The sequence below is a fragment of the Oncorhynchus kisutch genome, unplaced genomic scaffold (assembly GCF_002021735.2).
Source record: "Oncorhynchus kisutch isolate 150728-3 unplaced genomic scaffold, Okis_V2 scaffold914, whole genome shotgun sequence".
In the NCBI taxonomy this organism is placed as follows: domain Eukaryota; kingdom Metazoa; phylum Chordata; class Actinopteri; order Salmoniformes; family Salmonidae; genus Oncorhynchus; species Oncorhynchus kisutch.
In genome coordinates this window covers 57,150-82,500 of record NW_022262859.1, presented here as the reverse complement: position 1 = coordinate 82,500, position 25,351 = coordinate 57,150, and the positions used below count along the sequence as shown (strand labels likewise).

The window sequence follows — 25,351 nt, the reverse complement described above, 5'->3', positions numbered from 1 at the left end:
GTCAAATATTCAATCTTCTGACCTGTTATCAGACACGTTATCCATTGTGCAACTGGCCGCACAGCCAAGCTGAAGTCAGGTCACACCTAGGCCAGTATACACAGTCATAGTGTCTGTCAGCGACAAGGTTCCTTGGGATTTCTGTTACAGATGCATATCTTAATTTGATCTTCCTGTTGTCGCATGAATTTTACTGCAGAGCAAGAAATGCAGCCATGAAGTGTATTCAACGTTTAAAAAGCCTTGTATAATTTGAATCTACATAACATGTCACATTTCCTGTTGCTGAGGGAATATTGTTGTGTTGTGTGAAACTGCTGCCAGTTAAAATGCAGCATCTGTTGTTAGACCACTGCGTACCTAATGACAAGATATTCTTTCCCATACCGGGAGTTGAACCCGGGCCACCTGGGTGAAAACCAGGAATCCTAACCGCTAGACCATATGCTAGACACATACTGAAAATACACATCACAGACAAATCCATAAACATTGAAATGATGCTTGTTGTAATTACAAGCTCCATCATTTTTCTCAGAGATGTTGGGGAAAAGTCCCATATAAAATCAGTCTAAAATGTGTTTGAATCGAGAACTGCCAGACACAATGAAAAGTATACAGTATTTTTCCCAGCTTGATTTTGGTCAAATAAATCTAGTTTTGAACCAGCATGAATTTTACTGCAGAGCAAGAAATGCAGCAATGAAGTGTATTCAACATTTAAAAAGCCTTGTATAATCTGAATCTACATAACATGTCACATTTCCTGTTGCTGAGGGAATATTGTTGTGTTGTGTGAAACTGCTGCCAGTTAAAATGCAGCATCTGTTGTTAGACAACTGCGTACCTAATGACAAGATATTCTTTCCCATACCAGGAGTTGAACCCGGGCCACCTGGGTGAAAACCAGGAATCCTAACCGCTAGACCATATGGGAAGACACATACTGAAAATACACATCACAGACAAATCCATAAACATTGAAATGATGCTTGTAATTACAAGCTCCATCTTTTTTCTCAGAGATGTTGGGGAAAAGTCCCATATAAAATCAGTCTAAAATGTGTTTGAATCGAGAACTGCCAGACACAATGAAAAGTATACAGTATTTTTCCCAGCTTGATTTTGGTCAAATAAATCTAGTTTTGAACCAAACAGGAGTCAAATATTCAATCTTCTGACCTGTTATCAGACACGTTATCCATTGTGCAACTGGCCGCACAGCCAAGCTGAAGTCAGGTCACACCTAGGCCAGTATACACAGTCATAGTGTCTGTCAGCGACAAGGTTCCTTGGGATTTCTGTTACAGATGCATATCTTAATTTGATCTTCCTGTTGTCGCATGAATTTTACTGCAGAGCAAGAAATGCAGCCATGAAGTGTATTCAACGTTTAAAAAGCCTTGTATAATTTGAATCTACATAACATGTCACATTTCCTGTTGCTGAGGGAATATTGTTGTGTTGTGTGAAACTGCTGCCAGTTAAAATGCAGCATCTGTTGTTAGACCACTGCGTACCTAATGACAAGATATTCTTTCCCATACCGGGAGTTGAACCCGGGCCACCTGGGTGAAAACCAGGAATCCTAACCGCTAGACCATATGCTAGACACATACTGAAAATACACATCACAGACAAATCCATAAACATTGAAATGATGCTTGTTGTAATTACAAGCTCCATCATTTTTCTCAGAGATGTTGGGGAAAAGTCCCATATAAAATCAGTCTAAAATGTGTTTGAATCGAGAACTGCCAGACACAATGAAAAGTATACAGTATTTTTCCCAGCTTGATTTTGGTCAAATAAATCTAGTTTTGAACCAAACAGGAGTCAAATATTCAATCTTCTGACCTGTTATCAGACACGTTATCCATTGTGCAACTGGCCGCACGGCCAAGCTGAAGTCAGGTCACACCTAGGCCAGTATACACAGTCATAGTGTCTGTCAGCGACAAGGTTCCTTGGGATTTCTGTTACAGATGCATATCTTAATTTGATCTTCCTGTTGTCGCATGAATTTTACTGCAGAGCAAGAAATGCAGCCATGAAGTGTATTCAACATTTAAAAAGCCTTGTATAATTTGAATCTACATAACATGTCACATTTCCTGTTGCTGAGGGAATATTGTTGTGTTGTGTGAAACTGCTGCCAGTTAAAATGCAGCATCTGTTGTTAGACCACTGCGTACCTGATGACAAGATATTCTTTCCCATACCGGGAGTTGAACCCGGGCCACCTGGGTGAAAACCAGGAATCCTAACCGCTAGACCATATGGGAAGACACATACTGAAAATACACATCACAGACAAATCCATAAACATTGAAATGATGCTTGTTGTAATTACAAGCTCCATCTTTTTTCTCAGAGATGTTGGGGAAAAGTCCCATATAAAATCAGTCTAAAATGTGTTTGAATCGAGAACTGCCAGACACAATGAAAAGTATACAGTATTTTTCCCAGCTTGATTTTGGTCAAATAAATCTAGTTTTGAACCAAACAGGAGTCAAATATTCAATCTTCTGACCTGTTATCAGACACGTTATCCATTGTGCATTTGGCCGCACGGCCAAGCTGAAGTCAGGTCACACCTAGGCCAGTATACACAGTCATAGTGTCTGTCAGCGACAAGGTTCCTTGGGATTTCTGTTACAGATGCATATCTTAATTTGATCTTCCTGTTGTCGCATGAATTTTACTGCAGAGCAAGAAATGCAGCCATGAAGTGTATTCAACGTTTAAAAAGCCTTGTATAATTTGAATCTACATAACATGTCACATTTCCTGTTGCTGAGGGAATATTGTTGTGTTGTGTGAAACTGCTGCCAGTTAAAATGCAGCATCTGTTGTTACACAACTGTATACCTAATGACAAGATATTCTTTCCCATACCGGGAGTTGAACCCGGGCCACCTGGGTGAAAACCAGGAATCCTAACCGCTAGACCATATGGGAAGACACATACTTAAAATACACATCACAGACAAATCTTTAAATGTTGACATTATGCCTGTTGGATTTCAAAGCTCCATCATTTTTCTCAGAGATGATGGGGAATGTCCAGATAAAATCCGTCTAAAATGTGTTTGAAGTGAGAACAGCCAGAAGCACTGAAAGGTATACAGTATCATTCCCAGCTTGATTTCAATCAATTAAATAAAGTATTGAGCCAGGCAGGAGTCGAACCTAGAATCTTCTGATCCGTAGTAAGACACGTTATCCATTGCGCCACTTGCCCCACATTTAACCTGAAGTCAGGTCACAGCTAGACCAGTGTACACAGTCATATCGTCTGTCAACAACAAGGTTCCTTGGTGTTCTGTTTCAGATGCATATCTTAATTTGATCCTCCTGTTGTTCCATGAATTTTACTGCAGAGCAAGAAATACAAACTTGAAGTGTATCAATGTTTAAAAAGTCTTGTAAATTATGAATCTACAAAACTTGTCACATTTCCTGTTGCTTGGGGAATATTGTTGTGTTGTGTGATTCTGCTGCCATTTAAAATGTGGTATCTGTTCTTACACAAGTGCATCACAAATGACAAGATGTTCTTTCCCATACTGGGAGTTCAACCCGGGCGAAAACCACGAATCCTAAACGCCAGACCATATGGGAAGACAGTTACTTAAAAAAAACATCACAGACGAATCCATAAACATTGAAATGATGCTTGTTGTAATTACAAGTTCCATCTTTTTTCTCAGAGATGTTTGGGAAAAGTCCCATATAAAATCAGTCTAAAATGTGTTTGAATCGAGAACTGCCAGACACAATGAAAAGTATACAGTATTTTTCCCAGCTTGATTTTGGTCAAATAAATCTAGTTTTGAACCAAACAGGAGTCAAATATTCAATCTTCTGACCTGTTATCAGACACGTTATCCATTGTGAAACTGGCCGCACGGCCAAGCTGAAGTCAGGTCACACCTAGGCCAGTATACACAGTCATAGTGTCTGTCAGCGACAAGGTTCCTTGGGATTTCTGTTACAGATGCATATCTTAATTTGATCTTCCTGTTGTCGCATGAATTTTACTGCAGAGCAAGAAATGTAGCAATGAAGTGTATTCAACGTTTAAAAAGCCTTGTATAATCTGAATCTACATAACATGTCACATTTCCTGTTGCTGAGGGAATATTGTTGTGTTGTGTGAAACTGCTGCCAGTTAAAATGCAGCATCTGTTGTTAGACCACTGCGTACCTAATGACAAGATATTCTTTCCCATACCGGGAGTTGAACCCGGGCCACCTGGGTGAAAACCAGGAATCCTAACCGCTAGACCATATGGGAAGACACATACTGAAAATACACATCACAGACAAATCCATAAACATTGAAATGATCCTTGTTGTAATTACAAGCTCCATCTTTTTTCTCAGAGATGTTGGGGAAAAGTCCCATATAAAATCAGTCTAAAATGTGTTTGAATCGAGAACTGCCAGACACAATGAAAAGTATACAGTATTTTTCCCAGCTTGATTTTGGTCAAATAAATCTAGTTTTGAACCAAACAGGAGTCAAATATTCAATCTTCCGACCTGTTATCAGACACGTTATCCATTGTGAAACTGGCCGCACGGCCAAGCTGAAGTCAGGTCACACCTAGGCCAGTATACACAGTCATAGTGTCTGTCAGCGACAAGGTTCCTTGGGATTTCTGTTACAGATGCATATCTTAATTTGATCTTCCTGTTGTCGCATGAATTTTACTGCAGAGCAAGAAATGCAGCAATGAAGTGTATTCAACATTTAAAAAGCCTTGTATAATCTGAATCTACATAACATGTCACATTTCCTGTTGCTGAGGGAATATTGTTGTGTTGTGTGAAACTGCTGCCAGTTAAAATGCAGCATCTGTTGTTAGACAACTGCGTACCTAATGACAAGATATTCTTTCCCATACCAGGAGTTGAACCCGGGCCACCTGGGTGAAAACCAGGAATCCTAACCGCTAGACCATATGGGAAGACACATACTGAAAATACACATCACAGACAAATCCATAAACATTGAAATGATGCTTGTAATTACAAGCTCCATCTTTTTTCTCAGAGATGTTGGGGAAAAGTCCCATATAAAATCAGTCTAAAATGTGTTTGAATCGAGAACTGCCAGACACAATGAAAAGTATACAGTATTTTTCCCAGCTTGATTTTGGTCAAATAAATCTAGTTTTGAACCAAACAGGAGTCAAATATTCAATCTTCTGACCTGTTATCAGACACGTTATCCATTGTGCAACTGGCCGCACAGCCAAGCTGAAGTCAGGTCACACCTAGGCCAGTATACACAGTCATAGTGTCTGTCAGCGACAAGGTTCCTTGGGATTTCTGTTACAGATGCATATCTTAATTTGATCTTCCTGTTGTCGCATGAATTTTACTGCAGAGCAAGAAATGCAGCCATGAAGTGTATTCAACGTTTAAAAAGCCTTGTATAATTTGAATCTACATAACATGTCACATTTCCTGTTGCTGAGGGAATATTGTTGTGTTGTGTGAAACTGCTGCCAGTTAAAATGCAGCATCTGTTGTTAGACCACTGCGTACCTAATGACAAGATATTCTTTCCCATACCGGGAGTTGAACCCGGGCCACCTGGGTGAAAACCAGGAATCCTAACCGCTAGACCATATGGGAAGACACATACTGAAAATACACATCACAGACAAATCCATAAACATTGAAATGATGCTTGTTGTAATTACAAGCTCCATCATTTTTCTCAGAGATGTTGGGGAAAAGTCCCATATAAAATCAGTCTAAAATGTGTTTGAATCGAGAACTGCCAGACACAATGAAAAGTATACAGTATTTTTCCCAGCATGATTTTGGTCAAATAAATCTAGTTTTGAACCAAACAGGAGTCAAATATTCAATCTTCTGACCTGTTATCAGACACGTTATCCATTGTGCAACTGGCCGCACGGCCAAGCTGAAGTCAGGTCACACCTAGGCCAGTATACACAGTCATAGTGTCTGTCAGCGACAAAGTTCCTTGGGATTTCTGTTACAGATGCATATCTTAATTTGATCTTCCTGTTGTCGCATGAATTTTACTGCAGAGCAAGAAATGCAGCCATGAAGTGTATTCAACGTTTAAAAAGCCTTGTATAATTTGAATCTACATAACATGTCACATTTCCTGTTGCTGAGGGAATATTGTTGTGTTGTGTGAAACTGCTGCCAGTTAAAATGCAGCATCTGTTGTTAGACCACTGCGTACCTGATGACAAGATATTCTTTCCCATACCGGGAGTTGAACCCGGGCCACCTGGGTGAAAACCAGGAATCCTAACCGCTAGACCATATGGGAAGACACATACTGAAAATACACATCACAGACAAATCCATAAACATTGAAATGATGCTTGTTGTAATTACAAGCTCCATCTTTTTTCTCAGAGATGTTGGGGAAAAGTCCCATATAAAATCAGTCTAAAATGTGTTTGAATCGAGAACTGCCAGACACAATGAAAAGTATACAGTATTTTTCCCAGCTTGATTTTGGTCAAATAAATCTAGTTTTGAACCAAACAGGAGTCAATATTCAATCTTCTGACCTGTTATCAGACACGTTATCCATTGTGCAACTGGCCGCACGGCCAAGCTGAAGTCAGGTCACACCTAGGCCAGTATACACAGTCATAGTGTCTGTCAGCGACAAGGTTCCTTGGGATTTCTGTTACAGATGCATATCTTAATTTGATCTTCCTGTTGTCGCATGAATTTTACTGCAGAGCAAGAAATGTAGCAATGAAGTGTATTCAACGTTTAAAAAGCCTTGTATAATCTGAATCTACATAACATGTCACATTTCCTGTTGCTGAGGGAATATTGTTGTGTTGTGTGAAACTGCTGCCAGTTAAAATGCAGCATCTGTTGTTAGACCACTGCGTACCTAATGACAAGATATTCTTTCCCATACCGGGAGTTGAACCCGGGCCACCTGGGTGAAAACCAGGAATCCTAACCGCTAGACCATATGGGAAGACACATACTGAAAATACACATCACAGACAAATCCATAAACATTGAAATGATCCTTGTTGTAATTACAAGCTCCATCTTTTTTCTCAGAGATGTTGGGGAAAAGTCCCATATAAAATCAGTCTAAAATGTGTTTGAATCGAGAACTGCCAGACACAATGAAAAGTATACAGTATTTTTCCCAGCTTGATTTTGGTCAAATAAATCTAGTTTTGAACCAAACAGGAGTCAAATATTCAATCTTCCGACCTGTTATCAGACACGTTATCCATTGTGAAACTGGCCGCACGGCCAAGCTGAAGTCAGGTCACACCTAGGCCAGTATACACAGTCATAGTGTCTGTCAGCGACAAGGTTCCTTGGGATTTCTGTTACAGATGCATATCTTAATTTGATCTTCCTGTTGTCGCATGAATTTTACTGCAGAGCAAGAAATGCAGCAATGAAGTGTATTCAACATTTAAAAAGCCTTGTATAATCTGAATCTACATAACATGTCACATTTCCTGTTGCTGAGGGAATATTGTTGTGTTGTGTGAAACTGCTGCCAGTTAAAATGCAGCATCTGTTGTTAGACAACTGCGTACCTAATGACAAGATATTCTTTCCCATACCAGGAGTTGAACCCGGGCCACCTGGGTGAAAACCAGGAATCCTAACCGCTAGACCATATGGGAAGACACATACTGAAAATACACATCACAGACAAATCCATAAACATTGAAATGATGCTTGTAATTACAAGCTCCATCTTTTTTCTCAGAGATGTTGGGGAAAAGTCCCATATAAAATCAGTCTAAAATGTGTTTGAATCGAGAACTGCCAGACACAATGAAAAGTATACAGTATTTTTCCCAGCTTGATTTTGGTCAAATAAATCTAGTTTTGAACCAAACAGGAGTCAAATATTCAATCTTCTGACCTGTTATCAGACACGTTATCCATTGTGCAACTGGCCGCACAGCCAAGCTGAAGTCAGGTCACACCTAGGCCAGTATACACAGTCATAGTGTCTGTCAGCGACAAGGTTCCTTGGGATTTCTGTTACAGATGCATATCTTAATTTGATCTTCCTGTTGTCGCATGAATTTTACTGCAGAGCAAGAAATGCAGCCATGAAGTGTATTCAACGTTTAAAAAGCCTTGTATAATTTGAATCTACATAACATGTCACATTTCCTGTTGCTGAGGGAATATTGTTGTGTTGTGTGAAACTGCTGCCAGTTAAAATGCAGCATCTGTTGTTAGACCACTGCGTACCTAATGACAAGATATTCTTTCCCATACCGGGAGTTGAACCCGGGCCACCTGGGTGAAAACCAGGAATCCTAACCGCTAGACCATATGGGAAGACACATACTGAAAATACACATCACAGACAAATCCATAAACATTGAAATGATGCTTGTTGTAATTACAAGCTCCATCATTTTTCTCAGAGATGTTGGGGAAAAGTCCCATATAAAATCAGTCTAAAATGTGTTTGAATCGAGAACTGCCAGACACAATGAAAAGTATACAGTATTTTTCCCAGCATGATTTTGGTCAAATAAATCTAGTTTTGAACCAAACAGGAGTCAAATATTCAATCTTCTGACCTGTTATCAGACACGTTATCCATTGTGCAACTGGCCGCACGGCCAAGCTGAAGTCAGGTCACACCTAGGCCAGTATACACAGTCATAGTGTCTGTCAGCGACAAAGTTCCTTGGGATTTCTGTTACAGATGCATATCTTAATTTGATCTTCCTGTTGTCGCATGAATTTTACTGCAGAGCAAGAAATGCAGCCATGAAGTGTATTCAACGTTTAAAAAGCCTTGTATAATTTGAATCTACATAACATGTCACATTTCCTGTTGCTGAGGGAATATTGTTGTGTTGTGTGAAACTGCTGCCAGTTAAAATGCAGCATCTGTTGTTAGACCACTGCGTACCTGATGACAAGATATTCTTTCCCATACCGGGAGTTGAACCCGGGCCACCTGGGTGAAAACCAGGAATCCTAACCGCTAGACCATATGGGAAGACACATACTGAAAATACACATCACAGACAAATCCATAAACATTGAAATGATGCTTGTTGTAATTACAAGCTCCATCTTTTTTCTCAGAGATGTTGGGGAAAAGTCCCATATAAAATCAGTCTAAAATGTGTTTGAATCGAGAACTGCCAGACACAATGAAAAGTATACAGTATTTTTCCCAGCTTGATTTTGGTCAAATAAATCTAGTTTTGAACCAAACAGGAGTCAAATATTCAATCTTCTGACCTGTTATCAGACACGTTATCCATTGTGCAACTGGCCGCACGGCCAAGCTGAAGTCAGGTCACACCTAGGCCAGTATACACAGTCATAGTGTCTGTCAGCGACAAGGTTCCTTGGGATTTCTGTTACAGATGCATATCTTAATTTGATCTTCCTGTTGTCGCATGAATTTTACTGCAGAGCAAGAAATGCAGCCATGAAGTGTATTCAACGTTTAAAAAGCCTTGTATAATTTGAATCTACATAACATGTCACATTTCCTGTTGCTGAGGGAATATTGTTGTGTTGTGTGAAACTGCTGCCAGTTAAAATGCAGCATCTGTTGTTACACAACTGCGTACCTAATGACAAGATATTCTTTCCCATACCGGGAGTTGAACCCGGGCCACCTGGGTGAAAACCAGGAATCCTAACCGCTAGACCATATGGGAAGACACATACTTAAAATACACATCACAGACAAATCTTTAAATGTTGACATTATGCCTGTTGGATTTCAAAGCTCCATCATTTTTCTCAGAGATGATGGGGAATGTCCAGATGAAATCCGTCTAAAATGTGTTTGAAGTGAGAACAGCCAGAAGCACTGAAAGGTATACAGTATCATTCCCAGCTTGATTTCAATCAATTAAATAAAGTATTGAGCCAGCCAGGAGTCGAACCTAGAATCTTCTGATCCGTAGTCAGACACGTTATCCATTGCGCCACTGGCCCCACATCTAAGCTGAAGTCAGGTCACAGCTAGACCAGTGTACACAGTCATAGCGTCTGTCAACAACAAGGTTCCTTGGTTTTCTGTTTCAGATGCATATCTTAATTTGATCCTCCTGTTGTTCCATGAATTTTACTGCAGAGCAAGAAATGCAAACTTGAAGTGTATCAATGTTTAAAAGTCTTGTAAATTATGAATCTACAAAACATGTCACATTTCCTGTTGCTTGGGGAATATTGTTGTGTTGTGTGATTCTGCTGCCATTTAAAATGTGGTATCTGTTCTTACACAAGTGCATCACAAATGACAAGATGTTCTTTCCCATACTGGGAGTTCAACCCGGGCGAAAACCAGGAATCCTAAACGCCAGACCATATGGGAAGACAGTTACTTAAAAAAAACATCACAGACAAATCCATAAACATTGAAATGATGCTTGTTGTAATTACAAGCTCCATCTTTTTTCTCAGAGATGTTTGGGAAAAGTCCCATATAAAATCAGTCTAAAATGTGTTTGAATCGAGAACTGCCAGACACAATGAAAAGTATACAGTATTTTTCCCAGCTTGATTTTGGTCAAATAAATCTAGTTTTGAACCAAACAGGAGTCAAATATTCAATCTTCCGACCTGTTATCAGACACGTTATCCATTGTGAAACTGGCCGCACGGCCAAGCTGAAGTCAGGTCACACCTAGGCCAGTATACACAGTCATAGTGTCTGTCAGCGACAAGGTTCCTTGGGATTTCTGTTACAGATGCATATCTTAATTTGATCTTCCTGTTGTCGCATGAATTTTACTGCAGAGCAAGAAATGCAGCAATGAAGTGTATTCAACGTTTAAAAAGCCTTGTATAATCTGAATCTACATAACATGTCACATTTCCTGTTGCTGAGGGAATATTGTTGTGTTGTGTGAAACTGCTGCCAGTTAAAATGCAGCATCTGTTGTTACACAACTGCGTACCTAATGACAAGATATTCTTTCCCATACCGGGAGTTGAACCCGGGCCACCTGGGTGAAAACCAGGAATCCTAACCGCTAGACCATATGGGAAGACACATACTTAAAATACACATCACAGACAAATCTTTAAATGTTGACATTATGCCTGTTGGATTTCAAAGCTCCATCATTTTTCTCAGAGATGATGGGGAATGTCCAGATGAAATCCGTCTAAAATGTGTTTGAAGTGAGAACAGCCAGAAGCACTGAAAGGTATACAGTATCATTCCCAGCTTGATTTCAATCAATTAAATAAAGTATTGAGCCAGCCAGGAGTCGAACCTAGAATCTTCTGATCCGTAGTCAGACACGTTATCCATTGCGCCACTGGCCCCACATCTAAGCTGAAGTCAGGTCACAGCTAGACCAGTGTACACAGTCATAGCGTCTGTCAACAACAAGGTTCCTTGGTTTTCTGTTTCAGATGCATATCTTAATTTGATCCTCCTGTTGTTCCATGAATTTTACTGCAGAGCAAGAAATGCAAACTTGAAGTGTATCAATGTTTAAAAAGTCTTGTAAATTATGAATCTACAAAACATGTCACATTTCCTGTTGCTTGGGGAATATTGTTGTGTTGTGTGATTCTGCTGCCATTTAAAATGTGGTATCTGTTCTTACACAAGTGCATCACAAATGACAAGATGTTCTTTCCCATACTGGGAGTTCAACCCGGGCGAAAACCAGGAATCCTAAACGCCAGACCATATGGGAAGACAGTTACTTAAAAAAAACATCACAGACAAATCCATAAACATTGAAATGATGCTTGTTGTAATTACAAGCTCCATCTTTTTTCTCAGAGATGTTTGGGAAAAGTCCCATATAAAATCAGTCTAAAATGTGTTTGAATCGAGAACTGCCAGACACAATGAAAAGTATACAGTATTTTTCCCAGCTTGATTTTGGTCAAATAAATCTAGTTTTGAACCAAACAGGAGTCAAATATTCAATCTTCCGACCTGTTATCAGACACGTTATCCATTGTGAAACTGGCCGCACGGCCAAGCTGAAGTCAGGTCACACCTAGGCCAGTATACACAGTCATAGTGTCTGTCAGCGACAAGGTTCCTTGGGATTTCTGTTACAGATGCATATCTTAATTTGATCTTCCTGTTGTCGCATGAATTTTACTGCAGAGCAAGAAATGCAGCAATGAAGTGTATTCAACGTTTAAAAAGCCTTGTATAATCTGAATCTACATAACATGTCACATTTCCTGTTGCTGAGGGAATATTGTTGTGTTGTGTGAAACTGCTGCCAGTTAAAATGCAGCATCTGTTGTTACACAACTGCGTACCTAATGACAAGATATTCTTTCCCATACCGGGAGTTGAACCCGGGCCACCTGGGTGAAAACCAGGAATCCTAACCGCTAGACCATATGGGAAGACACATACTTAAAATACACATCACAGACAAATCTTTAAATGTTGACATTATGCCTGTTGGATTTCAAAGCTCCATCATTTTTCTCAGAGATGATGGGGAATGTCCAGATGAAATCCGTCTAAAATGTGTTTGAAGTGAGAACAGCCAGAAGCACTGAAAGGTATACAGTATCATTCCCAGCTTGATTTCAATCAATTAAATAAAGTATTGAGCCAGCCAGGAGTCGAACCTAGAATCTTCTGATCCGTAGTCAGACACGTTATCCATTGCGCCACTGGCCCCACATCTAAGCTGAAGTCAGGTCACAGCTAGACCAGTGTACACAGTCATAGCGTCTGTCAACAACAAGGTTCCTTGGTTTTCTGTTTCAGATGCATATCTTAATTTGATCCTCCTGTTGTTCCATGAATTTTACTGCAGAGCAAGAAATGCAAACTTGAAGTGTATCAATGTTTAAAAAGTCTTGTAAATTATGAATCTACAAAACATGTCACATTTCCTGTTGCTTGGGGAATATTGTTGTGTTGTGTGATTCTGCTGCCATTTAAAATGTGGTATCTGTTCTTACACAAGTGCATCACAAATGACAAGATGTTCTTTCCCATACTGGGAGTTCAACCCGGGCGAAAACCAGGAATCCTAAACGCCAGACCATATGGGAAGACAGTTACTTAAAAAAAACATCACAGACAAATCCATAAACATTGAAATGATGCTTGTTGTAATTACAAGCTCCATCTTTTTTCTCAGAGATGTTTGGGAAAAGTCCCATATAAAATCAGTCTAAAATGTGTTTGAATCGAGAACTGCCAGACACAATGAAAAGTATACAGTATTTTTCCCAGCTTGATTTTGGTCAAATAAATCTAGTTTTGAACCAAACAGGAGTCAAATATTCAATCTTCCGACCTGTTATCAGACACGTTATCCATTGTGAAACTGGCCGCACGGCCAAGCTGAAGTCAGGTCACACCTAGGCCAGTATACACAGTCATAGTGTCTGTCAGCGACAAGGTTCCTTGGGATTTCTGTTACAGATGCATATCTTAATTTGATCTTCCTGTTGTCGCATGAATTTTACTGCAGAGCAAGAAATGCAGCAATGAAGTGTATTCAACGTTTAAAAAGCCTTGTATAATCTGAATCTACATAACATGTCACATTTCCTGTTGCTGAGGGAATATTGTTGTGTTGTGTGAAACTGCTGCCAGTTAAAATGCAGCATCTGTTGTTACACAACTGCGTACCTAATGACAAGATATTCTTTCCCATACCGGGAGTTGAACCCGGGCCACCTGGGTGAAAACCAGGAATCCTAACCGCTAGACCATATGGGAAGACACATACTTAAAATACACATCACAGACAAATCTTTAAATGTTGACATTATGCCTGTTGGATTTCAAAGCTCCATCATTTTTCTCAGAGATGATGGGGAATGTCCAGATGAAATCCGTCTAAAATGTGTTTGAAGTGAGAACAGCCAGAAGCACTGAAAGGTATACAGTATCATTCCCAGCTTGATTTCAATCAATTAAATAAAGTATTGAGCCAGCCAGGAGTCGAACCTAGAATCTTCTGATCCGTAGTCAGACACGTTATCCATTGCGCCACTGGCCCCACATCTAAGCTGAAGTCAGGTCACAGCTAGACCAGTGTACACAGTCATAGCGTCTGTCAACAACAAGGTTCCTTGGTTTTCTGTTTCAGATGCATATCTTAATTTGATCCTCCTGTTGTTCCATGAATTTTACTGCAGAGCAAGAAATGCAAACTTGAAGTGTATCAATGTTTAAAAAGTCTTGTAAATTATGAATCTACAAAACATGTCACATTTCCTGTTGCTTGGGGAATATTGTTGTGTTGTGTGATTCTGCTGCCATTTAAAATGTGGTATCTGTTCTTACACAAGTGCATCACAAATGACAAGATGTTCTTTCCCATACTGGGAGTTCAACCCGGGCGAAAACCAGGAATCCTAAACGCCAGACCATATGGGAAGACAGTTACTTAAAAAAAACATCACAGACAAATCCATAAACATTGAAATGATGCTTGTTGTAATTACAAGCTCCATCTTTTTTCTCAGAGATGTTTGGGAAAAGTCCCATATAAAATCAGTCTAAAATGTGTTTGAATCGAGAACTGCCAGACACAATGAAAAGTATACAGTATTTTTCCCAGCTTGATTTTGGTCAAATAAATCTAGTTTTGAACCAAACAGGAGTCAAATATTCAATCTTCCGACCTGTTATCAGACACGTTATCCATTGTGAAACTGGCCGCACGGCCAAGCTGAAGTCAGGTCACACCTAGGCCAGTATACACAGTCATAGTGTCTGTCAGCGACAAGGTTCCTTGGGATTTCTGTTACAGATGCATATCTTAATTTGATCTTCCTGTTGTCGCATGAATTTTACTGCAGAGCAAGAAATGCAGCAATGAAGTGTATTCAACGTTTAAAAAGCCTTGTATAATCTGAATCTACATAACATGTCACATTTCCTGTTGCTGAGGGAATATTGTTGTGTTGTGTGAAACTGCTGCCAGTTAAAATGCAGCATCTGTTGTTACACAACTGCGTACCTAATGACAAGATATTCTTTCCCATACCGGGAGTTGAACCCGGGCCACCTGGGTGAAAACCAGGAATCCTAACCGCTAGACCATATGGGAAGACACATACTTAAAATACACATCACAGACAAATCTTTAAATGTTGACATTATGCCTGTTGGATTTCAAAGCTCCATCATTTTTCTCAGAGATGATGGGGAATGTCCAGATGAAATCCGTCTAAAATGTGTTTGAAGTGAGAACAGCCAGAAGCACTGAAAGGTATACAGTATCATTCCCAGCTTGATTTCAATCAATTAAATAAAGTATTGAGCCAGCCAGGAGTCGAACCTAGAATCTTCTGATCCGTAGTCAGACACGTTATCCATTGCGCCACTGGCCCCACATCTAAGCTGAAGTCAGGTCACAGCTAGACCAGTGTACACAGTCATAGCGTCTGTCAACAACAAGGTTCCTTGGTTTTCTGTTTCAGATGCATATCTTAATTTGATCCTCCTGTTGTTCCATGAATTTTACTGCAGAGCAAGAAATGCAAACTTGAAGTGTATCAATGTTTAAAAAGTCTTGTAAATTATGAATCTACAAAACATGTCACATTTCCTGTTGCTTGGGGAATATTGTTGTGTTGTGTGATTCTGCTGCCATTTAAAATGTGGTATCTGTTCTTACACAAGTGCATCACAAATGACAAGATGTTCTTTCCCATACTGGGAGTTCAACCCGGGCGAAAACCAGGAATCCTAAACGCCAGACCATATGGGAAGACAGTTACTTAAAAAAAACATCACAGACAAATCCATAAACATTGAAATGATGCTTGTTGTAATTACAAGCTCCATCTTTTTTCTCAGAGATGTTTGGGAAAAGTCCCATATAAAATCAGTCTAAAATGTGTTTGAATCGAGAACTGCCAGACACAATGAAAAGTATACAGTATTTTTCCCAGCTTGATTTTGGTCAAATAAATCTAGTTTTGAACCAAACAGGAGTCAAATATTCAATCTTCCGACCTGTTATCAGACACGTTATCCATTGTGAAACTGGCCGCACGGCCAAGCTGAAGTCAGGTCACACCTAGGCCAGTATACACAGTCATAGTGTCTGTCAGCGACAAGGTTCCTTGGGATTTCTGTTACAGATGCATATCTTAATTTGATCTTCCTGTTGTCGCATGAATTTTACTGCAGAGCAAGAAATGCAGCAATGAAGTGTATTCAACGTTTAAAAAGCCTTGTATAATCTGAATCTACATAACATGTCACATTTCCTGTTGCTGAGGGAATATTGTTGTGTTGTGTGAAACTGCTGCCAGTTAAAATGCAGCATCTGTTGTTACACAACTGCGTACCTAATGACAAGATATTCTTTCCCATACCGGGAGTTGAACCCGGGCCACCTGGGTGAAAACCAGGAATCCTAACCGCTAGACCATATGGGAAGACACATACTTAAAATACACATCACAGACAAATCTTTAAATGTTGACATTATGCCTGTTGGATTTCAAAGCTCCATCATTTTTCTCAGAGATGATGGGGAATGTCCAGATGAAATCCGTCTAAAATGTGTTTGAAGTGAGAACAGCCAGAAGCACTGAAAGGTATACAGTATCATTCCCAGCTTGATTTCAATCAATTAAATAAAGTATTGAGCCAGCCAGGAGTCGAACCTAGAATCTTCTGATCCGTAGTCAGACACGTTATCCATTGCGCCACTGGCCCCACATCTAAGCTGAAGTCAGGTCACAGCTAGACCAGTGTACACAGTCATAGCGTCTGTCAACAACAAGGTTCCTTGGTTTTCTGTTTCAGATGCATATCTTAATTTGATCCTCCTGTTGTTCCATGAATTTTACTGCAGAGCAAGAAATGCAAACTTGAAGTGTATCAATGTTTAAAAAGTCTTGTAAATTATGAATCTACAAAACATGTCACATTTCCTGTTGCTTGGGGAATATTGTTGTGTTGTGTGATTCTGCTGCCATTTAAAATGTGGTATCTGTTCTTACACAAGTGCATCACAAATGACAAGATGTTCTTTCCCATACTGGGAGTTCAACCCGGGCGAAAACCAGGAATCCTAAACGCCAGACCATATGGGAAGACAGTTACTTAAAAAAACATCACAGACAAATCCATAAACATTGAAATGATGCTTGTTGTAATTACAAGCTCCATCTTTTTTCTCAGAGATGTTTGGGAAAAGTCCCATATAAAATCAGTCTAAAATGTGTTTGAATCGAGAACTGCCAGACACAATGAAAAGTATACAGTATTTTTCCCAGCTTGATTTTGGTCAAATAAATCTAGTTTTGAACCAAACAGGAGTCAAATATTCAATCTTCCGACCTGTTATCAGACACGTTATCCATTGTGAAACTGGCCGCACGGCCAAGCTGAAGTCAGGTCACACCTAGGCCAGTATACACAGTCATAGTGTCTGTCAGCGACAAGGTTCCTTGGGATTTCTGTTACAGATGCATATCTTAATTTGATCTTCCTGTTGTCGCATGAATTTTACTGCAGAGCAAGAAATGCAGCAATGAAGTGTATTCAACGTTTAAAAAGCCTTGTATAATCTGAATCTACATAACATGTCACATTTCCTGTTGCTGAGGGAATATTGTTGTGTTGTGTGAAACTGCTGCCAGTTAAAATGCAGCATCTGTTGTTACACAACTGCGTACCTAATGACAAGATATTCTTTCCCATACCGGGAGTTGAACCCGGGCCACCTGGGTGAAAACCAGGAATCCTAACCGCTAGACCATATGGGAAGACACATACTTAAAATACACATCACAGACAAATCTTTAAATGTTGACATTATGCCTGTTGGATTTCAAAGCTCCATCATTTTTCTCAGAGATGATGGGGAATGTCCAGATGAAATCCGTCTAAAATGTGTTTGAAGTGAGAACAGCCAGAAGCACTGAAAGGTATACAGTATCATTCCCAGCTTGATTTCAATCAATTAAATAAAGTATTGAGCCAGCCAGGAGTCGAACCTAGAATCTTCTGATCCGTAGTCAGACACGTTATCCATTGCGCCACTGGCCCCACATCTAAGCTGAAGTCAGGTCACAGCTAGACCAGTGTACACAGTCATAGCGTCTGTCAACAACAAGGTTCCTTGGTTTTCTGTTTCAGATGCATATCTTAATTTGATCCTCCTGTTGTTCCATGAATTTTACTGCAGAGCAAGAAATGCAAACTTGAAGTGTATCAATGTTTAAAAAGTCTTGTAAATTATGAATCTACAAAACATGTCACATTTCCTGTTGCTTGGGGAATATTGTTGTGTTGTGTGATTTCTGCTGCCATTTAAAATGTGGTATCTGTTCTTACACAAGTGCATCACAAATGACAAGATGTTCTTTCCCATACTGGGAGTTCAACCCGGGCGAAAACCAGGAATCCTAAACGCCAGACCATATGGGAAGACAGTTACTTAAAAAAACATCACAGACAAATCCATAAACATTGAAATGATGCTTGTTGTAATTACAAGCTCCATCTTTTTTCTCAGAGATGTTTGGGAAAAGTCCCATATAAAATCAGTCTAAAATGTGTTTGAATCGAGAACTGCCAGACACAATGAAAAGTATACAGTATTTTTCCCAGCTTGATTTTGGTCAAATAAATCTAGTTTTGAACCAAACAGGAGTCAAATATTCAATCTTCCGACCTGTTATCAGACACGTTATCCATTGTGAAACTGGCCGCACGGCCAAGCTGAAGTCAGGTCACACCTAGGCCAGTATACACAGTCATAGTGTCTGTCAGCGACAAGGTTCCTTGGGATTTCTGTTACAGATGCATATCTTAATTTGATCTTCCTGTTGTCGCATGAATTTTACTGCAGAGCAAGAAATGCAGCAATGAAGTGTATTCAACGTTTAAAAAGCCTTGTATAATCTGAATCTACATAACATGTCACATTTCCTGTTGCTGAGGGAATATTGTTGTGTTGTGTGAAACTGCTGCCAGTTAAAATGCAGCATCTGTTGTTACACAACTGCGTACCTAATGACAAGATATTCTTTCCCATACCGGGAGTTGAACCCGGGCCACCTGGGTGAAAACCAGGAATCCTAACCGCTAGACCATATGGGAAGACACATACTTAAAATACACATCACAGACAAATCTTTAAATGTTGACATTATGCCTGTTGGATTTCAAAGCTCCATCATTTTTCTCAGAGATGATGGGGAATGTCCAGATGAAATCCGTCTAAAATGTGTTTGAAGTGAGAACAGCCAGAAGCACTGAAAGGTATACAGTATCATTCCCAGCTTGATTTCAATCAATTAAATAAAGTATTGAGCCAGCCAGGAGTCGAACCTAGAATCTTCTGATCCGTAGTCAGACACGTTATCCATTGCGCCACTGGCCCCACATCTAAGCTGAAGTCAGGTCACAGCTAGACCAGTGTACACAGTCATAGCGTCTGTCAACAACAAGGTTCCTTGGTTTTCTGTTTCAGATGCATATCTTAATTTGATCCTCCTGTTGTTCCATGAATTTTACTGCAGAGCAAGAAATGCAAACTTGAAGTGTATCAATGTTTAAAAAGTCTTGTAAATTATGAATCTACAAAACATGTCACATTTCCTGTTGCTTGGGGAATATTGTTGTGTTGTGTGATTCTGCTGCCATTTAAAATGTGGTATCTGTTCTTACACAAGTGCATCACAAATGACAAGATGTTCTTTCCCATACTGGGAGTTCAACCCGGGCGAAAACCAGGAATCCTAAACGCCAGACCATATGGGAAGACAGTTACTTAAAAAAAACATCACAGACAAATCCATAAACATTGAAATGATGCTTGTTGTAATTACAAGCTCCATCTTTTTTCTCAGAGATGTTTGGGAAAAGTCCCATATAAAATCAGTCTAAAATGTGTTTGAATCGAGAACTGCCAGACACAATGAAAAGTATACAGTATTTTTCCCAGCTTGATTTTGGTCAAATAAATCTAGTTTTGAACCAAACAGGAGTCAAATATTCAATCTTCCGACCTGTTATCAGACACGTTATCCATTGTGAAACTGGCCGCACGGCCAAGCTGAAGTCAGGTCACACCTAGGCCAGTATACACAGTCATAGTGTCTGTCAGCGACAAGGTTCCTTGGGATTTCTGTTACAGATGCATATCTTAATTTGATCTTCCTGTTGTCGCATGAATTTTACTGCAGAGCAAGAAATGCAGCAATGAAGTGTATTCAACGTTTAAAAAGACTTGTATAATCTGAATCTACATAACATGTCACATTTCCTGTTGCTGAGGGAATATTGTTGTGTTGTGTGAAACTGCTGCCAGTTAAAATGCAGCATCTGTTGTTACACAACTGCGTACCTAATGACAAGATATTCTTTCCCATACCGGGAGTTGAACCCGGGCCACCTGGGTGAAAACCAGGAATCCTAACCGCTAGACCATATGGGAAGACACATACTTAAAATACACATCACAGACAAATCTTTAAATGTTGACATTATGCCTGTTGGATTTCAAAGCTCCATCATTTTTCTCAGAGATGATGGGGAATGTCCAGATGAAATCCGTCTAAAATGTGTTTGAAGTGAGAACAGCCAGAAGCACTGAAAGGTATACAGTATCATTCCCAGCTTGATTTCAATCAATTAAATAAAGTATTGAGCCAGCCAGGAGTCGAACCTAGAATCTTCTGATCCGTAGTCAGACACGTTATCCATTGCGCCACTGGCCCCACATCTAAGCTGAAGTCAGGTCACAGCTAGACCAGTGTACACAGTCATAGCGTCTGTCAACAACAAGGTTCCTTGGTTTTCTGTTTCAGATGCATATCTTAATTTGATCCTCCTGTTGTTCCATGAATTTTACTGCAGAGCAAGAAATGCAAACTTGAAGTGTATCAATGTTTAAAAAGTCTTGTAAATTATGAATCTACAAAACATGTCACATTTCCTGTTGCTTGGGGAATATTGTTGTGTTGTGTGATTCTGCTGCCATTTAAAATGTGGTATCTGTTCTTACACAAGTGCATCACAAATGACAAGATGTTCTTTCCCATACTGGGAGTTCAACCCGGGCGAAAACCAGGAATCCTAAACGCCAGACCATATGGGAAGACAGTTACTTAAAAAAAACATCACAGACAAATCCATAAACATTGAAATGATGCTTGTTGTAATTACAAGCTCCATCTTTTTTCTCAGAGATGTTTGGGAAAAGTCCCATATAAAATCAGTCTAAAATGTGTTTGAATCGAGAACTGCCAGACACAATGAAAAGTATACAGTATTTTTCCCAGCTTGATTTTGGTCAAATAAATCTAGTTTTGAACCAAACAGGAGTCAAATATTCAATCTTCCGACCTGTTATCAGACACGTTATCCATTGTGAAACTGGCCGCACGGCCAAGCTGAAGTCAGGTCACACCTAGGCCAGTATACACAGTCATAGTGTCTGTCAGCGACAAGGTTCCTTGGGATTTCTGTTACAGATGCATATCTTAATTTGATCTTCCTGTTGTCGCATGAATTTTACTGCAGAGCAAGAAATGCAGCAATGAAGTGTATTCAACGTTTAAAAAGACTTGTATAATCTGAATCTACATAACATGTCACATTTCCTGTTGCTGAGGGAATATTGTTGTGTTGTGTGAAACTGCTGCCAGTTAAAATGCAGCATCTGTTGTTACACAACTGCGTACCTAATGACAAGATATTCTTTCCCATACCGGGAGTTGAACCCAGGCCACCTGGGTGAAAACCAGGAATCCTAACCGCTAGACCATATGGGAAGACACATACTTAAAATACACATCACAGACAAATCTTTAAATGTTGACATTATGCCTGTTGGATTTCAAAGCTCCATCATTTTTCTCAGAGATGATGGGGAATGTCCAGATGAAATCCGTCTAAAATGTGTTTGAAGTGAGAACAGCCAGAAGCACTGAAAGGTATACAGTATCATTCCCAGCTTGATTTCAATCAATTAAATAAAGTATTGAGCCAGCCAGGAGTCGAACCTAGAATCTTCTGATCCGTAGTCAGACACGTTATCCATTGCGCCACTGGCCCCACATCTAAGCTGAAGTCAGGTCACAGCTAGACCAGTGTACACAGTCATAGCGTCTGTCAACAACAAGGTTCCTTGGTTTTCTGTTTCAGATGCATATCTTAATTTGATCCTCCTGTTGTTCCATGAATTTTACTGCAGAGCAAGAAATGCAAACTTGAAGTGTATCAATGTTTAAAAAGTCTTGTAAATTATGAATCTACAAAACATGTCACATTTCCTGTTGCTTGGGGAATATTGTTGTGTTGTGTGATTCTGCTGCCATTTAAAATGTGGTATCTGTTCTTACACAAGTGCATCACAAATGACAAGATGTTCTTTCCCATACTGGGAGTTCAACCCGGGCGAAAACCAGGAATCCTAAACGCCAGACCATATGGGAAGACAGTTACTTAAAAAAAACATCACAGACAAATCCATAAACATTGAAATGATGCTTGTTGTAATTACAAGCTCCATCTTTTTTCTCAGAGATGTTTGGGAAAAGTCCCATATAAAATCAGTCTAAAATGTGTTTGAATCGAGAACTGCCAGACACAATGAAAAGTATACAGTATTTTTCCCAGCTTGATTTTGGTCAAATAAATCTAGTTTTGAACCAAACAGGAGTCAAATATTCAATCTTCCGACCTGTTATCAGACACGTTATCCATTGTGAAACTGGCCGCACGGCCAAGCTGAAGTCAGGTCACACCTAGGCCAGTATACACAGTCATAGTGTCTGTCAGCGACAAGGTTCCTTGGGATTTCTGTTACAGATGCATATCTTAATTTGATCTTCCTGTTGTCGCATGAATTTTACTGCAGAGCAAGAAATGCAGCAATGAAGTGTATTCAACGTTTAAAAAGCCTTGTATAATCTGAATCTACATAACATGTCACATTTCCTGTTGCTGAGGGAATATTGTTGTGTTGTGTGAAACTGCTGCCAGTTAAAATGCAGCATCTGTTGTTACACAACTGCGTACCTAATGACAAGATATTCTTTCCCATACCGGGAGTTGAACCCGGGCCACCTGGGTGAAAACCAGGAATCCTAACCGCTAGACCATATGGGAAGACACATACTTAAAATACACATCACAGACAAATCTTTAAATGTTGACATTATGCCTGTTGGATTTCAAAGCTCCATCATTTTTCTCAGAGATGATGGGGAATGTCCAGATGAAATCCGTCTAAAATGTGTTTGAAGTGAGAACAGCCAGAAGCACTGAAAGGTATACAGTATCATTCCCAGCTTGATTTCAATCAATTAAATAAAGTATTGAGCCAGCCAGGAGTCGAACCTAGAATCTTCTGATCCGTAGTCAGACACGTTATCCATTGCGCCACTGGCCCCACATCTAAGCTGAAGTCAGGTCACAGCTAGACCAGTGTACACAGTCATAGCGTCTGTCAACAACAAGGTTCCTTGGTTTTCTGTTTCAGATGCATATCTTAATTTGATCCTCCTGTTGTTCCATGAATTTTACTGCAGAGCAAGAAATGCAAACTTGAAGTGTATCAATGTTTAAAAAGTCTTGTAAATTATGAATCTACAAAACATGTCACATTTCCTGTTGCTTGGGGAATATTGTTGTGTTGTGTGATTCTGCTGCCATTTAAAATGTGGTATCTGTTCTTACACAAGTGCATCACAAATGACAAGATGTTCTTTCCCATACTGGGAGTTCAACCCGGGCGAAAACCAGGAATCCTAAACGCCAGACCATATGGGAAGACAGTTACTTAAAAAAACATCACAGACAAATCCATAAACATTGAAATGATGCTTGTTGTAATTACAAGCTCCATCTTTTTTCTCAGAGATGTTGGGAAAAGTCCCATATAAAATCAGTCTAAAATGTGTTTGAATCGAGAACTGCCAGACACAATGAAAAGTATACAGTATTTTTCCCAGCTTGATTTTGGTCAAATAAATCTAGTTTTGAACCAAACAGGAGTCAAATATTCAATCTTCCGACCTGTTATCAGACACGTTATCCATTGTGAAACTGGCCGCACGGCCAAGCTGAAGTCAGGTCACACCTAGGCCAGTATACACAGTCATAGTGTCTGTCAGCGACAAGGTTCCTTGGGATTTCTGTTACAGATGCATATCTTAATTTGATCTTCCTGTTGTCGCATGAATTTTACTGCAGAGCAAGAAATGCAGCAATGAAGTGTATTCAACGTTTAAAAAGCCTTGTATAATCTGAATCTACATAACATGTCACATTTCCTGTTGCTGAGGGAATATTGTTGTGTTGTGTGAAACTGCTGCCAGTTAAAATGCAGCATCTGTTGTTACACAACTGCGTACCTAATGACAAGATATTCTTTCCCATACCGGGAGTTGAACCCGGGCCACCTGGGTGAAAACCAGGAATCCTAACCGCTAGACCATATGGGAAGACACATACTTAAAATACACATCACAGACAAATCTTTAAATGTTGACATTATGCCTGTTGGATTTCAAAGCTCCATCATTTTTCTCAGAGATGATGGGGAATGTCCAGATGAAATCCGTCTAAAATGTGTTTGAAGTGAGAACAGCCAGAAGCACTGAAAGGTATACAGTATCATTCCCAGCTTGATTTCAATCAATTAAATAAAGTATTGAGCCAGCCAGGAGTCGAACCTAGAATCTTCTGATCCGTAGTCAGACACGTTATCCATTGCGCCACTGGCCCCACATCTAAGCTGAAGTCAGGTCACAGCTAGACCAGTGTACACAGTCATAGCGTCTGTCAACAACAAGGTTCCTTGGTTTTCTGTTTCAGATGCATATCTTAATTTGATCCTCCTGTTGTTACATGAATTTTACTGCAGAGCAAGAAATGCAAACTTGAAGTGTATCAATGTTTAAAAAGTCTTGTAAATTATGAATCTACAAAACATGTCACATTTCCTGTTGCTTGGGGAATATTGTTGTGTTGTGTGATTCTGCTGCCATTTAAAATGTGGTATCTGTTCTTACACAAGTGCATCACAAATGACAAGATGTTCTTTCCCATACTGGGAGTTCAACCCGGGCGAAAACCAGGAATCCTAAACGCCAGACCATATGGGAAGACAGTTACTTAAAAAAAACATCACAGACAAATCCATAAACATTGAAATGATGCTTGTTGTAATTACAAGCTCCATCTTTTTTCTCAGAGATGTTGGGGAAAAGTCCCATATAAAATCAGTCTAAAATGTGTTTGAATCGAGAACTGCCAGACACAATGAAAAGTATACAGTATTTTTCCCAGCTTGATTTTGGTCAAATAAATCTAGTTTTGAACCAAACAGGAGTCAAATATTCAATCTTCTGACCTGTTATCAGACAC

At 39.7% G+C, this 25,351-nt stretch overlaps 37 non-coding genes across 37 annotated transcripts; all 37 read right to left on the bottom strand.

The window, feature by feature from the left end:
• Positions 1-378: 378 nt before the first annotated feature.
• On the bottom strand, positions 379-450 carry trnae-uuc (transfer RNA glutamic acid (anticodon UUC)). Its single transcript has one exon. It is a non-coding gene; the product is annotated as a tRNA-Glu (tRNA).
• Positions 451-865: 415 nt separating this feature from the next.
• On the bottom strand, positions 866-937 carry trnae-uuc (transfer RNA glutamic acid (anticodon UUC)). Its single transcript has one exon. It is a non-coding gene; the product is annotated as a tRNA-Glu (tRNA).
• Positions 938-1,538: 601 nt separating this feature from the next.
• On the bottom strand, positions 1,539-1,610 carry trnae-uuc (transfer RNA glutamic acid (anticodon UUC)). The gene has a single exon. It is a non-coding gene; the product is annotated as a tRNA-Glu (tRNA).
• A 603-nt stretch (positions 1,611-2,213) lies between these two features.
• trnae-uuc (transfer RNA glutamic acid (anticodon UUC)) lies at positions 2,214-2,285 on the bottom strand. Its single transcript has one exon. It is a non-coding gene; the product is annotated as a tRNA-Glu (tRNA).
• Positions 2,286-2,889: 604 nt separating this feature from the next.
• trnae-uuc (transfer RNA glutamic acid (anticodon UUC)) lies at positions 2,890-2,961 on the bottom strand. Its single transcript has one exon. It is a non-coding gene; the product is annotated as a tRNA-Glu (tRNA).
• Positions 2,962-4,228: 1,267 nt separating this feature from the next.
• trnae-uuc (transfer RNA glutamic acid (anticodon UUC)) lies at positions 4,229-4,300 on the bottom strand. The gene has a single exon. It is a non-coding gene; the product is annotated as a tRNA-Glu (tRNA).
• A 604-nt stretch (positions 4,301-4,904) lies between these two features.
• trnae-uuc (transfer RNA glutamic acid (anticodon UUC)) lies at positions 4,905-4,976 on the bottom strand. Its single transcript has one exon. It is a non-coding gene; the product is annotated as a tRNA-Glu (tRNA).
• A 601-nt stretch (positions 4,977-5,577) lies between these two features.
• trnae-uuc (transfer RNA glutamic acid (anticodon UUC)) lies at positions 5,578-5,649 on the bottom strand. Its single transcript has one exon. It is a non-coding gene; the product is annotated as a tRNA-Glu (tRNA).
• Positions 5,650-6,253: 604 nt separating this feature from the next.
• Positions 6,254-6,325, bottom strand: trnae-uuc (transfer RNA glutamic acid (anticodon UUC)). Its single transcript has one exon. It is a non-coding gene; the product is annotated as a tRNA-Glu (tRNA).
• A 603-nt stretch (positions 6,326-6,928) lies between these two features.
• Positions 6,929-7,000, bottom strand: trnae-uuc (transfer RNA glutamic acid (anticodon UUC)). The gene has a single exon. It is a non-coding gene; the product is annotated as a tRNA-Glu (tRNA).
• A 604-nt stretch (positions 7,001-7,604) lies between these two features.
• Positions 7,605-7,676, bottom strand: trnae-uuc (transfer RNA glutamic acid (anticodon UUC)). The gene has a single exon. It is a non-coding gene; the product is annotated as a tRNA-Glu (tRNA).
• Positions 7,677-8,277: 601 nt separating this feature from the next.
• Positions 8,278-8,349, bottom strand: trnae-uuc (transfer RNA glutamic acid (anticodon UUC)). Its single transcript has one exon. It is a non-coding gene; the product is annotated as a tRNA-Glu (tRNA).
• A 604-nt stretch (positions 8,350-8,953) lies between these two features.
• On the bottom strand, positions 8,954-9,025 carry trnae-uuc (transfer RNA glutamic acid (anticodon UUC)). The gene has a single exon. It is a non-coding gene; the product is annotated as a tRNA-Glu (tRNA).
• Positions 9,026-9,629: 604 nt separating this feature from the next.
• On the bottom strand, positions 9,630-9,701 carry trnae-uuc (transfer RNA glutamic acid (anticodon UUC)). Its single transcript has one exon. It is a non-coding gene; the product is annotated as a tRNA-Glu (tRNA).
• Positions 9,702-9,911: 210 nt separating this feature from the next.
• On the bottom strand, positions 9,912-9,984 carry trnar-acg (transfer RNA arginine (anticodon ACG)). The gene has a single exon. It is a non-coding gene; the product is annotated as a tRNA-Arg (tRNA).
• A 983-nt stretch (positions 9,985-10,967) lies between these two features.
• trnae-uuc (transfer RNA glutamic acid (anticodon UUC)) lies at positions 10,968-11,039 on the bottom strand. Its single transcript has one exon. It is a non-coding gene; the product is annotated as a tRNA-Glu (tRNA).
• Positions 11,040-11,249: 210 nt separating this feature from the next.
• Positions 11,250-11,322, bottom strand: trnar-acg (transfer RNA arginine (anticodon ACG)). Its single transcript has one exon. It is a non-coding gene; the product is annotated as a tRNA-Arg (tRNA).
• Positions 11,323-12,306: 984 nt separating this feature from the next.
• trnae-uuc (transfer RNA glutamic acid (anticodon UUC)) lies at positions 12,307-12,378 on the bottom strand. Its single transcript has one exon. It is a non-coding gene; the product is annotated as a tRNA-Glu (tRNA).
• A 210-nt stretch (positions 12,379-12,588) lies between these two features.
• trnar-acg (transfer RNA arginine (anticodon ACG)) lies at positions 12,589-12,661 on the bottom strand. Its single transcript has one exon. It is a non-coding gene; the product is annotated as a tRNA-Arg (tRNA).
• Positions 12,662-13,645: 984 nt separating this feature from the next.
• On the bottom strand, positions 13,646-13,717 carry trnae-uuc (transfer RNA glutamic acid (anticodon UUC)). The gene has a single exon. It is a non-coding gene; the product is annotated as a tRNA-Glu (tRNA).
• A 210-nt stretch (positions 13,718-13,927) lies between these two features.
• On the bottom strand, positions 13,928-14,000 carry trnar-acg (transfer RNA arginine (anticodon ACG)). Its single transcript has one exon. It is a non-coding gene; the product is annotated as a tRNA-Arg (tRNA).
• Positions 14,001-14,984: 984 nt separating this feature from the next.
• Positions 14,985-15,056, bottom strand: trnae-uuc (transfer RNA glutamic acid (anticodon UUC)). The gene has a single exon. It is a non-coding gene; the product is annotated as a tRNA-Glu (tRNA).
• A 210-nt stretch (positions 15,057-15,266) lies between these two features.
• Positions 15,267-15,339, bottom strand: trnar-acg (transfer RNA arginine (anticodon ACG)). The gene has a single exon. It is a non-coding gene; the product is annotated as a tRNA-Arg (tRNA).
• Positions 15,340-16,323: 984 nt separating this feature from the next.
• Positions 16,324-16,395, bottom strand: trnae-uuc (transfer RNA glutamic acid (anticodon UUC)). The gene has a single exon. It is a non-coding gene; the product is annotated as a tRNA-Glu (tRNA).
• Positions 16,396-16,605: 210 nt separating this feature from the next.
• Positions 16,606-16,678, bottom strand: trnar-acg (transfer RNA arginine (anticodon ACG)). The gene has a single exon. It is a non-coding gene; the product is annotated as a tRNA-Arg (tRNA).
• Positions 16,679-17,661: 983 nt separating this feature from the next.
• Positions 17,662-17,733, bottom strand: trnae-uuc (transfer RNA glutamic acid (anticodon UUC)). Its single transcript has one exon. It is a non-coding gene; the product is annotated as a tRNA-Glu (tRNA).
• A 210-nt stretch (positions 17,734-17,943) lies between these two features.
• Positions 17,944-18,016, bottom strand: trnar-acg (transfer RNA arginine (anticodon ACG)). The gene has a single exon. It is a non-coding gene; the product is annotated as a tRNA-Arg (tRNA).
• Positions 18,017-19,000: 984 nt separating this feature from the next.
• Positions 19,001-19,072, bottom strand: trnae-uuc (transfer RNA glutamic acid (anticodon UUC)). Its single transcript has one exon. It is a non-coding gene; the product is annotated as a tRNA-Glu (tRNA).
• Positions 19,073-19,282: 210 nt separating this feature from the next.
• On the bottom strand, positions 19,283-19,355 carry trnar-acg (transfer RNA arginine (anticodon ACG)). The gene has a single exon. It is a non-coding gene; the product is annotated as a tRNA-Arg (tRNA).
• Positions 19,356-20,339: 984 nt separating this feature from the next.
• Positions 20,340-20,411, bottom strand: trnae-uuc (transfer RNA glutamic acid (anticodon UUC)). The gene has a single exon. It is a non-coding gene; the product is annotated as a tRNA-Glu (tRNA).
• A 210-nt stretch (positions 20,412-20,621) lies between these two features.
• trnar-acg (transfer RNA arginine (anticodon ACG)) lies at positions 20,622-20,694 on the bottom strand. The gene has a single exon. It is a non-coding gene; the product is annotated as a tRNA-Arg (tRNA).
• Positions 20,695-21,678: 984 nt separating this feature from the next.
• Positions 21,679-21,750, bottom strand: trnae-uuc (transfer RNA glutamic acid (anticodon UUC)). The gene has a single exon. It is a non-coding gene; the product is annotated as a tRNA-Glu (tRNA).
• A 210-nt stretch (positions 21,751-21,960) lies between these two features.
• trnar-acg (transfer RNA arginine (anticodon ACG)) lies at positions 21,961-22,033 on the bottom strand. The gene has a single exon. It is a non-coding gene; the product is annotated as a tRNA-Arg (tRNA).
• A 984-nt stretch (positions 22,034-23,017) lies between these two features.
• trnae-uuc (transfer RNA glutamic acid (anticodon UUC)) lies at positions 23,018-23,089 on the bottom strand. Its single transcript has one exon. It is a non-coding gene; the product is annotated as a tRNA-Glu (tRNA).
• Positions 23,090-23,299: 210 nt separating this feature from the next.
• On the bottom strand, positions 23,300-23,372 carry trnar-acg (transfer RNA arginine (anticodon ACG)). Its single transcript has one exon. It is a non-coding gene; the product is annotated as a tRNA-Arg (tRNA).
• Positions 23,373-24,354: 982 nt separating this feature from the next.
• On the bottom strand, positions 24,355-24,426 carry trnae-uuc (transfer RNA glutamic acid (anticodon UUC)). Its single transcript has one exon. It is a non-coding gene; the product is annotated as a tRNA-Glu (tRNA).
• Positions 24,427-24,636: 210 nt separating this feature from the next.
• On the bottom strand, positions 24,637-24,709 carry trnar-acg (transfer RNA arginine (anticodon ACG)). Its single transcript has one exon. It is a non-coding gene; the product is annotated as a tRNA-Arg (tRNA).
• Between the last annotated feature and the right edge of the window lie 642 nt (positions 24,710-25,351).